This window comes from Rhinolophus sinicus, linkage group LG02 (genome assembly GCF_036562045.2).
Source record: "Rhinolophus sinicus isolate RSC01 linkage group LG02, ASM3656204v1, whole genome shotgun sequence".
NCBI classification, from domain to species: Eukaryota; Metazoa; Chordata; class Mammalia; order Chiroptera; family Rhinolophidae; genus Rhinolophus; species Rhinolophus sinicus.
This window is the reverse complement of record NC_133752.1, coordinates 188785094-188800108: the sequence shown is the minus strand read 5'-3', so window position 1 is coordinate 188800108 and position 15015 is coordinate 188785094. Positions and strand designations below refer to the sequence as shown.

The following is a 15015-nucleotide window of genomic DNA, read 5'->3' as shown; positions in this document are numbered from 1 at the left end:
TCAACAGCTGCGTTCTCCATTCTTGTTTCCACCTCCACCCACCTTACAGAACACTGCACATAGTAGGACTTCCGAAAGTGTCTTTAGAAATGAAGTGACTGGTACCGTTTTTCCCCCAAAATAAGACCTCACCGGACCATCAGCTCTAATGCATCTTTTGGAACAAAAGTTAATATAAGACCCGGTCTTATTTTACTATAATATAAGACCGGGTCTTATATTAATTTTTGCTCTAAAAGACGCATCATTAGAGCTGATGGTCTGGCGAGGTCTTATTTTCGGGGAAACAGGGTAGAAGAAAGGTGGCATGGGGGTGGTAGTCTGTAGAATTTATTGCACATAACCCACACCCTGATTCTTTGACTTGAGAGATTCAGAGATGGCATGCCTCCCTTTCTCTCTGTACCTTGAAGGCTGTGCTTCTTTCACCATGAAAGAACTCCGGGCTTGCTTTGCAACCCGCTTGGAAATTCATTAATGCATTTCGCCTTTTATGAGAGCTTCATGAAGTTCTTTTAAACTTGAAACTTTTTTGCTCTTTTTTTCCCATTCCCCCACCCACCTCCTCTTTGGCAACCATCAGCTTGTTCTCTATATTTATGGGTCTATTTCTGCTTTGTTTATTCATTTGTGGTTTTTTTTTTAGATTCCAAATATAAGTGAAATCATGTTATTTGTCTTTCTCTGTCTGCCTTAGCTCACTTAGCACAATACCCTCTAGGTCCAGCCATGTCGTGGCAGATGGCAAGGTTTCATTCTTTTTTACTGCTGAGTCATATTCCATTGTACACATGTACCACCTCTTCTTTATCCATTCATACGTTGATAGCCATCTCGGTTGCGTCCGTATATTTATTGACTATTATTAGTAATACTGTAGTGAACATAGGGGTTCATACATCTTTTCGAATTAGTGTTTTTGTTTTAAACTTGAACCTTTTCTTTCTTGTAATTGGCCCTCGTGGCTGCCTTTGTTAGCTCTGATGTGACCCCCTCAGACCTTGCCTTCTGTTTTCTATTATTCCCCCAATCTTTCCTAGAGATTCCAGAGGAATCTTTCTCAAATACTGTACACCTCCCTGCTCAAACGTCTTCTGTGGCTCCTTATTACCTGGAGAATAACAGAGGCCAGATGTTGTTAGCTTCACATTTACTTCCTTCCAGGAAATTCCTCTAACTTCCCTTTCCAGCTCTACCAAAGCACTTTCCCCCCAAGCACCAATCTCAGCTCCCACGCACAACCCCAACCCTCAATGCACCCATGCGTCAGCCATCAGAGTTTCTCCCCAAAATAGATGTGCCCCGCTTTTGTCTCAGTGCTGTTACTCAAGCAGTGCCCTCCTCTCTCCTAGGTCAACTCATCTTCTCTGTAGAGTCCATCTTAACCGTTTCCTTTGCTGATACTGTTCCCTGTCTGTCTTGACAATTCTTGTTTCCTTCCTCACTGTTGCCATCTTACCTCCTCCCCTGTGGGAGATACTGTGGTGTGATGCTAGTGACGGTTTTGTCCATCCGCTCAATTCCAAGGGTAGCCATGGTGTAGCTCCAGAATGTCCAGCTTACAGCCACGCACATCACAGATGTCCCAACACGCCAGCATTCAGTCGAAGAACTTTTAATGTGGTCTTTGTCACATTTGTTGTTGCTGCTGTTATCATCATCCCACCCCACCATTGTCATCAGTATCTTCGTAGTGACTTAGAATTGACCAAGTTACTTCTTATCCAGGCTCTCTGTTGTACTTCTGACTGCTGTTTATAAAATAGCATGCCAAGAGATAGAGATAACAAAATAGTACAAAATGGTGTCCGGGTTGCCCACAAGGCTTCTCGTGTTCCCATTTAGCACCAAGGAAGAGCTGGCTCAGCTCAGATCAGCTTGTGAGTGTGCAGACAGTGTATGAAGCCCAGGGCCTCTGTGAAAAGAGCAGTTGGTTATATGCCTCTCAGAGTTTTTCTAGCATACCTTTCACGTGCACTAACCAATACACGTACAAGGAGCTCCACCCACCTTTCGGTTCTGGTCCTCCATCTGTCAAATTCGTATGTCGTTCTTCAACTGGGAGCCTAGATTTGACTTAAAGGATGTCCTTTGAAGGCTCTACATGGAAATGTCCATGAACGCATTTCCTCTTTGTGCTCACACCTTTGTCCTTTCTTGTTCTTTCCCCTAATTCATCTGCAACGTGGAGTGGGGAATCCCCCAAATTATGTGAATCGATAGCTGTCCCCCATGATCACCAAGCGTGGTACTTTTATGACACTTGCATATTCAGATTTTCAGTTTTCATAGTAAACCTGAGAAAATAGGTATTTTCATCACATTCTACAAATGAGACCATTGAAATTCAGAAGTAATGAATGTTTTGCTGTGGCTAAGCGACTTGCCCAGGGTCACACAGCTGGATAGCCACGCTAAGTTCAGTCCCCTTTCCCCTCGACTCCTGATTCCAAAGTCACATTTACTTAGATAATCTTATTTAATCATATGAGTGGTTGTTAATCATAAAGCCCAGTTGTTACACTGTTTAGTTGGCACCACGCTGCTGAAGCCCACTCCCTTCTGCCCTGTTGTTTTGTTTTCCCATCAAGAAGATTTGCTTTGCTTTTAATGCTCTGAATTTCTGGTTTCCTTTCCCTTCCCCAGAACTCACATAGACACTGGGGACCCAAGAATATCTCTCCCAGAGCAGGCTCTAGTGCTCTGCCTGGGGATGGCTTTCCAGGACCAGGCTGTTCTCCTTCTAGCAGCCTTCTCGCTTCAGTTGCCCCAGCTTTTCTTAGCAACCGACTTCTGTTTTGCAGCCAGATCACGCCAACCAATCATTTCACTCGTTTACTTAAAACTTCCGTTCTCTGCCACCCCAGTGGCTTGGAACAGCCTAAACTTCTCGTGGCCCACAAGGATCTGTTCAGGGGGCCCCTGTCCACGTTTGCAGGCTTATCTCTGGTCAGTTCTTTCTCTGACATTCTACATTCCAACCTGGTGGAACCACAAACCATCTTCTCCAGCCTCTGGGCCTTGGTCCTTCAGGTCTGGGCTACTCTACCAACTCTTCGAAAATAGAAGAATAATTTTTAAATAAGGCCTGATATGCAGTTGTGGCCCATGGCTGTGGTGTCAGTGCTCCCACCAGTAGGAGCCCGGAGTCAGCTCCATCATACCATGGAGCCCGGCTGCCTACAATGCCTGTCTCTCCTCTTTACCCAGCTGATTCTTGGTTGGTGTTGGGATTTAGTTAGGATGTTGCTTCTTCCAAGATATCTTTCTTGACCAGCACCCACCTGTCCCCTGCGTGGCAGAAGCTCTGGTTCACGTGCCAGCTTGTTAACATTTGTTATAAATAGCACTTCCCAGACTCTCATGTTTGTATGTGCTTGGACCTCTCCCTTCTGTTTCCTGCACTTTGTGGCTGGGTCCCAGCTGCATTTGTTCGTTTCTCTAACCTAGCACTAGGTACAAGGTCAGTGACATAGAAGGTGTTTAGTAAATGTTGTTGAATGAAAGCATGTTTTGACTTTAAAAGGACAGTAACTTTGTATTTAGTTCAAGAGGAGTGTTTCATGTTGATACAAGTTCTAATCCTGCATATTTTAGTTGCAAGACATACAGATCTGCTCAAGTTTGAAAAAAAGGGATGGTTGTGTTATTTATGAGACATAGGTACATGCCCAAAACCCAGGAACAGGAAGCACATCTCAGGTTTTACCTGCACAGTTTGGAATCTAGGCTTTTTCTTCGGGATGTGGGAAGCCATAGGGTCTCTATAGTTCTCTGTCTCCTGTCTCCGTCTCTCCATTTCTTTTCCTCTGACTTTCTTGTTGTCTTCCTCTCTCTCGCTCCCCTGCCTCACACACTGTCTCCTTCTCTGCCTCTCTTCCTTCATCAGCTGAGTTCTTCTCTCCCTCCTCCTGTCCAGCTTTCTCTGTTCTTTCTTCCTTTGCACAACCCAGTAGGGTCCATCAGTCCCAACTCTGTGACTGCCAGCTCAGGTACCTCCCGTCAATGAGAACTTCTCTTTGTGTGTGCCGTATTTAAAATTTCCCTGAGAACAAATATGATTGACTCAGCACTGCTGGTTGAAGCTCCCAGCTGCCGTCTTGGATCAGGAATCCCTGGCCGGTGTAATCAGTAGAGGGGAGTGCACAGGCCAGGTGGGACACACAGCAATGAAGGACCAGTTAGGACCTTCAGAAATACGGTGTTTCCCTCCAAATGGTACAATCCCAGGCTGCGTTGGAGCGATAAATGACGGTGACTTGGGGTTGGGGTGGGGTATTCACTTCATTCTCAGTAAAATAATTGTAGGTCAGGATGGAAAGGCATCATCAGCCTATTGGCCGTGTGACCAGCCAGCTGTTTGTTGACTTCTGTTGCTTCCACCATATAAGAACTTAAGTCTTTTAAAAATAATCGTGCTTCAGCTTCTGTGATTGCCTCTGGGAGTCCAGTCAACACATTAATTAATTATCCTCAGTGTGAACAGATTTCCTCTAAAAAGCCTCCTGTCTGTTTATTATTTTAGCCTCATTCTGTGCCTTCCCATTTGTCCAACCTCAGTCCCCTCATAAATTGGTCACTGTCTTAGATTTCTCCCCAGCATCAGAGCCACTGTGTTGTCTTCTGGTGGGCCAGCTGTGGTTCTGATGGACCACACGTAGCCAGGGGTCCTCAGAGCAGGAAGTGGGCCTCTGCTGTGATCTGCCTGTTGGATTGATACCTCAAGGTATTGACATTTGCTCTCTGGGCACAGTCAATATGCTAATGAGAGACTGAGCTGACAAATAACAGCACATTTGGCTTGACTGGAGGAAAAGTATAGCGAGTACCTAGAATTGTCAGCAGTGAGACAGAAAAGGTTGTCAACACTGTTGTGTTGTCACTGAGCCTCCTTTTCAAATGGCTTATATCACAAAATATTGTAGGAGCTTGGAGATTCGAAAGCGAAAAATCTTTAGAGCTGAGATAGAAGGAATAAAAGCAGAGTGATTTCCAATAAAAGGATCTCTCAGAGGTGGCAATTCGTGGTGAATGCAGTGGAGAGACCCAGCAGGGCTGGGATGGAGACGGGCAGCCTGGCTCTTTGAGACAACGTGACTTTGGAGAAATACGTTTGAAAGAAACGTCAAGAAATGGTTGGTTCCGTGGTTCCATGTATGGTCTTGGTATTCTTCATCCTTCACGTTATGAAGTTTCCTTTTTCATTGGTTGCACCAGAGAGAAAAAGAAATGCCAGTTGGTTTCTGAAGTCCAGACATTAGTGCCTGGGATTGCTTGCAAAAGAAGCGTCTGTGGGGTCAACAGCCTTCTCAGATAACCTCTGGCCAAGAGCACACCTGTCACACCCACTGTGGGTACTTGAATATCCTAGAGCAAATGTATTGGTCCTCAAGGGCTCCTCGTTGGCTTTTTTGGATTTGACAGGGCTGTAACCTGACCTCAAGGAAGTACTGAGTAGGTGAGGAGAAGAGCTGAGTCTGGAGAGGGTCTGGGGCCTTCCCTTAGAAAGGAAGGAGAAAAGCCCTTGCTTCGTGGTCGTGGCTGAGAGCAGCCTTACAACACACTTCCAAAAGAGGCCCTTGGTGGAAAACATGGTGATTGACGCTCAGAGAGTCAGTCAGAGGCACTAATTGTGATATCTCACTGTAGCTCTAGAGTACTGCACCATTGAATGTTACGATAGAATAAATAAATGGCACACTAGGAGGGAGGGAGGGAATGAGGGAAGGAAGAGAAGGAGGGGAGGAAAGAAGAGACTCACCAACATGACCACCAAACAGACACAACTTTTGGTCTACCTGGAGAGGCAGAATATAAGATACATAGCTAAGAGCAGTATCTATTGTGTATCGGTTGGGAACCATTTGGGTGCTAGTAACAGAAAAACGAACAGTGGCTTAAACAAACGAGAGTATATTTGTGTTAGTATATGAGCTCTTGGAGGTAGGTGGTTGTTACCATTGGTTCCGTGGCTCCATTGTTGGTTCCGTGGCTCATTGTTGGTGCTCTGAATGAGCACGTCTGCAGGTCTTTGGGTCTCCTCATATTTGCAAGACGATTGCAGGAACTCCAAGCATAAACAAACACTAAAAAGCATCTTCTCTCCAACAGTCAGTTCTTAAACATTCACAGTGTACCCCTTGCCTGTATGGCTTGTATTTGTAGCAAGTAACACATAGCAGAGGCTCAACATATATTTGTTTTGAATGAGTGCACTGGTGTAGTAGCATTGCGAGATAAAATGCAAGACGCTTTGTTAAATTAGAATTTCAGAGAAGCAGCTAACAATTTTTAGTATAAGTCTGTCCATATATTGCATGGGACATACTTATACTAAAAAAAAAAAATTAGTTGTTCATCTGAAATTCGCGTCTGACTGGCTGTACTGTATTTTTATTTCTTAAATCTGGCAACACTAGGACATAGGAGTGACTTTATGAAGATGGAGCTGCAGGTTTGCTTCTGTTTCACAAAGTGAGGGCTACCTGTGTTTCTGCTACGCAAGCATATGGAGTGAGGTGGAGATTTGAGTGGAGATTGTGCAAAGAATTGGAACAATTTATCTAGAGGGAAACATGAAAATGGAATTAGAAGTTAGTGATGGAGAATTAACTGAAAATTAAATAAATTGCGGATGGTTTGCAACTCCTTAGAGAGACTTCGTAGTGTTGGCTTTAGAACAGTGAGAGGAAAACCACTGTCAGCTGGGAGCCACAGCATGGGAGCGGGCGTGCTTTGCTCAGTGACATCTGTCTGTGATCACACAAGAGATCTGAGCTGTGTCTGAAAAGTAGCAGCGTTCGCCTGGTGTGCTGGAGGCAGCTGGAGTTGTAGGTGGGGGTCTGATTTCCAGTTCTTGCTACATGTCCCTGGATCGGGGATTTTGGGAGAGAGAGAGAGAGAATTTCTGAACTGGGAACTTGTTTGAAATACAAATTCCTGGGCTCCACTTCAGACTTAGCACTGCAGATGCTTTGGAGACATGGGGCCCAGCGTTCTGACATTACAGCCGGCCCTCAAGGTGACTCTGACGCCCACTTAAGTCTGGGAACCGCTACTCTAGACAGTGGAGGAGTTCTCGAAGAATGTCTGCTTTGCAGCCCAGACAGAAAAAGGGCTGCGTGCAGCATGGGCGACGTGAGCACAGCCAGCCGGGGAGGCCACTTGGAGACTGGCTAGTTGTCCAGGTGTTACCCCAATATCTGGTTAGCAACCTGCCCTTATGAACATTAACTGAAAGAAGCAGGATGGCAGGAATCTGGGGTGCCGCCAGGGACAGTGGGACTAGGAGAAGAGGACCCCGATGGTGGTGGTGACATGTCTCCTGTTAATGTTAAGACGTGGGAAAGCCCTGGGTGATAGGTAGGTGGGTACCCTGGGTTCTCATCCTGACCTGACCAGGAACTTGCTGAGGGACCTCCTAGAACTGCTTGCTTTTCTCTAGACCTCAGTTTCCGATTATGTAAGAGGAGGATTTCGGAGGAACAGCCTTAATACTGATTCTTTCTGGCCCAAGCTTCTCATGCGAAAGACAAAGAGAAGAGAAGCTCAAGGGTTTCCTTCAGTGGAGCTTGACTTCAGGTCTTCCTGCTTCCCATGTAGGCTCTTTCCTCTCGTGTTGCTACCCTCCTCATGTCTCTCCATGGCTTGCAGACGGGTCCTCCAGGCAGGAAGCCTGTCAAGGACGTGACAGGAAGCTGCCTGTGACTTGAATGCCAGAGGACAGCCTGGAGTGAAATGGGGGGCGGGGCTCAGACACCTTCAGAGCTGAGTTCCCCTTTCTAAAGTAGGGGGCAAACCGGGCGATGCTGCACGAGCTCATTAACTTGTTGGAGCCTCACTTTTTCGGTCTAAGTGAAGGGTTAATGAGCCCAAACTCCACGAGGACTGGCTGATGCCCTCCTACCCTTCCCTCCTGCCCCTCCTGAGAGGATCATCCAAAAGAGCCGTCACTCATGCCACCTCTGCGTCTTCAGAGGCGTGCGTTCAGTGCACACTGGCCGTCCCCCTGCACATCACTCGTGCCACCTCTGCGTCTTCAGAGGCGTGCGTTCAGTGCACACTGGCCGTCCCCCTGCACCCTTCCATAACGTGAAGTGGCTTCAGTGGGAGTTCAGGGTGCCGACGAGGCCAGAATGAGGGTTGCTTGGGGCAGAGATGTGTGTGCAGTTGGTTATTGGAGAAGGAGCTGGAGCCAGCGAGACCACGGCGCAAACCGGCCTATGCGAGGACAGGTCGGGTGGCAATATGGGACGATGTCACGTGTTTTACCTGGACACTGCAGATTATTCTGCCACTTTATTTTGGTTTTCCTTTCTTTGATTGGTCTGTGACTCAGGTAAATTTATATCTTAGTGCCTAATGGAACATTTACGTGGTTAGATCAGTTATTACGTGCCTTTGTCTCCAGTCTATTGTGTGTGTGTGTGGTGTCTTTTATCTCAATGTTGACTTCGCTCATTTAATCCTACAAAGAGGTAGAATTCTTCATCCCAGTTTATAGGTGAGGCCACAGGTTTGCTGAGGGAGCGTGGTGCACAGCAGACCAGCCAAGATTGGAAGCCGTATTGACGATTCCAGAGCCAGCTCTCCAATTTTTCCAGGCGAAGACCGACTTTTTCATTTTCATTGGAGTTATGCCATCATGTGATGGAGTAGGGAGACCATTTCTGGCCTGTTTATCACCCCCGTGATAGGACAGAATGCAAGCTGATCTGGTCCAGTATTGCTGACTGGTGGGGGCTCCTTTGTTTTTTGAACGTTTGATCTGCATTTTATTTTTTTTCATGTTTTGAATTATTTTAAAAAACGTTCAATTACAGTTGACATTCAGTGTTTGTATTAGTTTCAGGTGTACAATATAGTAGTTAGACAGTTACATAATTTACAAAGTGATCCCCCTGTTAATCTAGCACCCACCTGACACTACACATAGTTATTAAATAGTATTGCCTATATTCCCTATGCTGTATTTACATCTCTATGACTATTTTATAACTACCAGTTTGAACTTCTTAATCCCTCACCCTTTTCCCCCAGTTCCCCCACCTCCCTCTCCTCTGGCAACCACCCATCTGTTCTGTGTAGCTGAGTCTGTGTTTCGTGTGTTCGTCCACTCTGTTCTCTAGACTCCACATATGTATAAGTGAGATTACGATATTTGTCTTTCCCTGTCTGACTTTGTTTTACTTAGCGTAATACCCTCTAGGTCCATCCATGTTGCTGGAAATGGTTGGTGGGGACTCATTTTTCAATGCTGAATATCAAAGAGGAGTAACCAAATACACGGACTGACCATTTAAGACTTAAGAAACTTACACCTGAGGGGGGATAAGAAAGCCTAAAAGAGAACCACCAAGGAGACAGTTAAGGAGCTGCCAGATTAACTCGAATGGCAGCCTGCTTTGTTGTGCCCACTGTGTGTGCGGGCAGGTGCGTTTAAACATACAGCGTCGACGACCACAGTCATGGACCCCAGACTGTGACCCGTGTGCTTCTATTACAGCAGCCAGAGATGGCCTTGTATTTATAAACTAGAGGTGGGGAGATTCTTCGTGAAAGGCTATTTGGGGTACATTTTAATGTGGTTCCAGAAGTGGAAATAGCACTAATTTTTCTTTATCTGATGTGGGGGATGCAGGGGCAGCTGGAACCTTTTTGATAACCAACTCTATCCATTTCTTTAATGATCATCTAGACCTCCTGGGACTGTTATATATAATTGTTTTCTAAGCTGTATCCATTTCCCTGGTCTGTAGATATATCTGTCCCCCTCCTCCTTTTTAAATAGAACTGATTAATTATAAGAAAACAGAATGAAGTGAAGCTCTGAGCTGCTTAGTAAATCTCATCCCTCAAGTGATGTGATTCTGCTCTCAAGATGGAGAGGTTCATAAAGGGAAGATTTCGAGAACGAGCCCAAAACAAATGAGCCACGAGGCTAGGCAGTTTAGGTGCCTGTAAATGAGTAGCTGTCATTGTCACCAGGGACAAATATTTATGATACACCTGTGAGTACAACTGCCAGTTCATGTCCATGAGACCCGGACCGAGCTATTTTTCAGGAACAAGGCCAAGGTTTCCAGCTTTCGTCTCCTATTTGATTCATCAATTCACAGTCTCTTCTCTTCGGAGAAGCCTTTATTTAAAATCCCAGCCCTACACTGGTTACTGGGTCTTCCTCAAAGCCTTAGCGTGTATTAATACAATATGCGTTACATTATTGTGCATTCTTGAATGTTTCGTATCCCCTTAAATTACCTGTAAACACCATGCTGTCCTGAGCGATGGTCTTCTGCTGCTTTAGAATCTGCCCATGCTAATCCTTTGCTCGTAGAGCTAGTCACACAGACATTTGTGCAATGACAATGGCACTTTCCTAGTAGGAGTATAGAATAGCAGGGACAGTGGAGTTAGATAATGACAGTGAACTTTTTCTTCTTTTTTTCCACCTAGCAAGGGTCTGTCTGGCAAGAGAGGAGAGTACATCAAAGTCGTGTTGAGATTAATTCTAAGGGGAAAGTTTAATTGGTCCCAGGGCTTTCCATCATTCTGTACCTGGTCAGAGGCCATTATTCTCAATGGCCGTTTCTTATCACTGCGTCGTTTCCCTGGGAGACGTAGCCCTGACACGCTGGCTGGGTGGGAGGCTGATACGCTATAGAGAAAAAAAAGTACTGGTTTGGGTCTGATGCAGTCCTCAGCCCTCCAGCGGCAGTCCCAGTGTCACCTCCTAGAGCAGAATCATGGAACTTAAGACTGGGAAGGGTCTTTTGAGGTTACCTGGAGCGCTCCATGCATTCGTACATACATCCCTGTGTTCCTCAGGAAACTACCATGTGCAAGGTTTCCCACTGGGCACCGTCGAGAGACGCTTAGGAAGCATCAGATCCAGTTTGGAGAGCAGGAGTCAATCAAATGGGGGCTCCCTGAAAGTTGTTGTCACCCACAGTTGAATGGCCTGCAATGAAGGTTTGTTTTTAAATTAGTACATTGCAATGGAGCACAGGTAGCTCTGGACAGCGCTGGATCAGGAAGAATGAATTATGATGGTGAGCAGTTACTGGCTGAACAAGAAGCAGTTTTCACCCTAGAGCAGTCTTAGCATTCTCAGTGACGACAGCTGCTTGGGGTAGAGTTAGAGAGACTGGGTACAAGTCCCCGGGCCACTCTATTTGATCTGTGACCCTCTCGTAAGCTACTGAACCTTCCTGCGTGTCTCATGGTCCCTAGTGGTATAAAGATGGTAATGACTGTTATATGTTGAATTGCATCCCCATCGAAATGTGCAGGGTGAAGTCCTAACCCCCAGGGCCTCAGAATGTGACTGTATTTGGAGAGAGGGACTTTAAAGAGGTGATTAAGGTAAAATGAGGTCATATGGGTGGGCCCCAATCCAGTGTGACTGGTGTCCTTCTAAGACGAGATTAGAACACAGACACACAGAGGAAAGACCGTGTGAAGCCAGTTCTTTGCAAGCCAAGGAGAGAGGCCTCAGAAGAAACCAACCCTGCTGACACGTTGACCTGGGCCATCCACTCTCCAATGCTGTGACAACATTAATTTCTAGTGTTTAAGTCTCCCAATGTGTGGTACTTTATGGCAGCCCTAGCAACCTATTACAGTGACAGTCACCTGAAGAACTGCAGTGATTCAGAAGGTGTGTGCTGTCATGTGGGGGTGACGGTGTGGCCCATGGCAGGGAATCCTGGCTCGGCCGAGTGAAACAGGTTCGGGCTGGAGCCTTCACCGGGTGTCCGCGTCCACCCTCACCAGCACCAGCACCTCCTGTCCGGTAGACAGACTCGGTGCCTGGCGCACAGTAATGCTCATTAGATTCCTTTGTAAATGGCAGCTCCACTGTCAGCCACTTCTCAGTTTGTGGGGGCGGTTCACCAGACAGTGCCAGGCTCCGTTAAATCATTTTTTTTTTCCTCCAGACCATGTAGTTGATGAATCCTGAGCCCTTCATCCTAGGATGTGACCAAGAGTCTAAGGATGTTAGGGGGCAATATTTGGGGCCTCATCACTCTCAGCAGCTCAGACTCTCGGCACCTAAAACACCTGCTCAGCCCATCTGGCATGTGCACACCTGTCCATTTGGTCTCTGCTTGGTGAGTCTGCAGACGCTTCCAGAGCCAAGCACACGTTGCTTCCCTCCTTTCTCGCTCTGGCTTTCTCACGTGTGCTCAGTGTTGTTGATTTTTAGGGGGGCACTTGTCCCCAGGGTCCGCACGGTACTACTAAAATCACAATAGTGACATCAGCCACTTGGGGGGTGTGGGTGGCTAGTGGGAGGCAGCTCCATGTGGAAACTAAAAAGAGAAACAAAACCCTCTTCTTTCACTTCCCCCCAGACTTTTTTGTGTCTTTGCAGGTAGACAGGGCCAAATATGGAATTTACAGATTGACCCTTTAATTCCCAAAGCAGCTTGAGGTTTTAAAAAAGTTCCTTTGATTCCAAAGAACTGGGAGCAGGGACTCAGGTTGGTGGGCAAGCCAGAGCAAGGGGGGCCATAATGCATATGTGCCTGGAACGTGTCGGTTGTGTGCTGCAAATGTGGCCATAAACCCTAGCAAGAGGAACCCTCTAACCATTTCCAGCTGGGAACACCTGGAAACTTTCTAAGTTACAATGAGAAGAGCGTGTCTGGCAAGCCAAACTTGACTTTTGTTTTATGGAGCTTGAATGCTTTTCCTACTCACCTGGGCACTCCCTATATTTCACTGATGGACGCATAGAGAAGCGTTCAGGCTGATTGTGCCAGAGGGCACGTGGGGTCCCAGGAGGTCTCCCTTTAGTAATTGGCAGAGGATGACAAGGAAAAGGCACCTCCAGCCAGGGTCAGGACAATGAGGAAGGGATGCGGTGTGGCTTCCTCCCCTAACCTTCTCCCTCCCTTTTCTTTATTAGGCATAACCGCATTCAGCTGGAATTGGTCTCGTGTGCCAGTTCTGGATCTCCTGGAGATGATAGCATTCTTACTTGATGATGGAGGTCATGGTTTCTTTACCAGGCTGCTTCGAATCTGCAGTAGTACCGGGCTGAATGCTGGTGTGGGTGCTGGAAGCATCTGTGATGGTAGCTGCCTTAGGGCAGACAAGGGCCAGTGCGCAGCGTTCTGTCTAACCACGTTGAGGGAAAGAACTTCTAAGAGGGCAGGTTAGTTGTGCAAGTGATCTGAGACCTGCGTATCTTGTCTTGATTTGGTGAATCACTTCCTTTCTTTCAAGCTGTTCAGTCTTTACTAGAATCTCCCCTGCCCCCTTCAGAGTGGGGTCTGAAATTACATCACATTATTTGTTTAATAATTTATCAGTCTTCGTGAGGCCCAAACTGACTTACCCCAGGTCACCCATTGAGTTATTGGTAGGGTTGGGTCTTGAACTGGTGGCTTCTGTTCCAACCTGATGCTCTTCCCCTTATACTGAGCTCCTTCTGCTTTCTAGGAGCTCACATGTTTCTGCTCCCACCTCTGTACCGCAGAGGGGACCCCTGAGAGGGCGCCTCCACTGTCTCTCCCGGCCTCTGATGAGAATGCCCCTCTTAGCCTCTGGAGGTGTTTGCAGGAGGCCTGTGCCGGGATGTGGGCTCATCCCTGATTTTCTCACCATCTTCCTTAGAAACCTTCTTCCTGGCTGCCCACCTGATGTTGTTACCTGTCAGGGGGCAGTCTAGCATTGCGATTAAATCCTTAGGTTTCAGAGACAGCCCTGTGTTCAGATCCGTTTATTGATGGGTGTATTTTCCATTTATAATCCCTGGCGCTCTTGAGGGAAGTCACTTTGATGAGCTTCATTTGTTTCATCTAGAACTGGGCATATTAATGCCTCGTGTCTAGAGTTTTAGAGTGAATATGTGAATGTACAGGGCTTTGCACAAGGCCTCACACATACTCAGCATCCAGGGGCAGGTAGGTGGAGTCTCCATCAGCAGCATTAGCATATGATTGCCTCATTGACTCGGATGGATGTGGTCGTGTGTATAATAAAGTACCCAGTCCAGAACCGGCCAATGGTTCTCTTTAATAAATGAAAGCTGTTGTCAGCTTGTGGGGTAACTCAAAAGATCTGAGTAATTCAGCAGATACAATAGACCTGGAAGATTCCAGGACGTAGATTCGTCTTCCTGTCCTGTCTCAAACTTCCTGTCTTGCCTCGGCCCAGTGGCATTCCTTTACATGACTTCACTTTCCTCACCAGTCACTTGGGGCTGACTGAGCATTGTGTGATACTGAAAAGGGATGAGGGAAAGTGTACACTCAGTTGGTGGCTGTTGGATCGGAATTGCTGGCGACACCAACGTCGCTCTTTCTGGAGAGTAAACTGCCAGTTCATTACAAGAACTATAAATTGTGCATACCCTTTAACTCAGGGGTTCTAATTTTAGGAATGTACTGTTCCCAAATACAGATTCCCAAAGAAAAGGGGGGTGGTGGGATAGAGCGGGGCCGGTCGGGTTCATTAGCAGTGCTGTTTCAAATAGCTCCAAATCCAAAAGTCCACACGTGCCCAACGTTGTCCGGCGTTTTTGGTGTTTGAATACCACAGAGCCCTCAGTGGCCGTGGGGCAGGTCAGACGCATGGCTTTCAACTTGTGGGCGGTCCCATTTGGGAGAGAGTTGAGCGATGGTGAAAGCAACAGTCCATTATTTTAACCGAGATCCAAGGAAGGCTAGAGAAATGTGAAATCAGTTCCTGAGTCTGCTGAGCACCCCTCCCTGTGGGTCCCCTGCTTCAGCCACTGCCAAGGCACTGCCTTGGAACCACTGCAGTGCCTGGCCTGTGGCCTCAGGGGTCTGGTGGCAGTGCCAGAGCAAACCCAGCTTGTTCATATCCAGAGCTGCTTAAATGCCACCTAAGCCATTCCTTTGGCAGCAAGTGACAGTCAGCAAAAGGGCATGGCTGGCAGAGGCTCTGAAGAGGAGGTCTGAGGGGGCAGGATGTGGTGCACGTGGTGTGCAGGACGGGCAAGGAGCCTGGAGGCCGCTGGATTTGGGTGTTTAAAGGCCGTTC

General features: G+C 47.0%; 1 protein-coding gene and 1 non-coding gene across 6 annotated transcripts in view; both read left to right on the top strand.

Moving 5' to 3' along the window:
• Positions 1-15015, top strand: part of LARGE1 (LARGE xylosyl- and glucuronyltransferase 1) — a 486966-nt gene that overhangs the window by 154021 nt on the left and 317930 nt on the right. The gene's annotated exons all lie outside the window — the stretch shown is intronic.
• LOC141570297 (small nucleolar RNA SNORA76) lies at positions 14752-14889 on the top strand. The gene has a single exon (XR_012494302.1). It is a non-coding gene; the product is annotated as a small nucleolar RNA SNORA76 (small nucleolar RNA).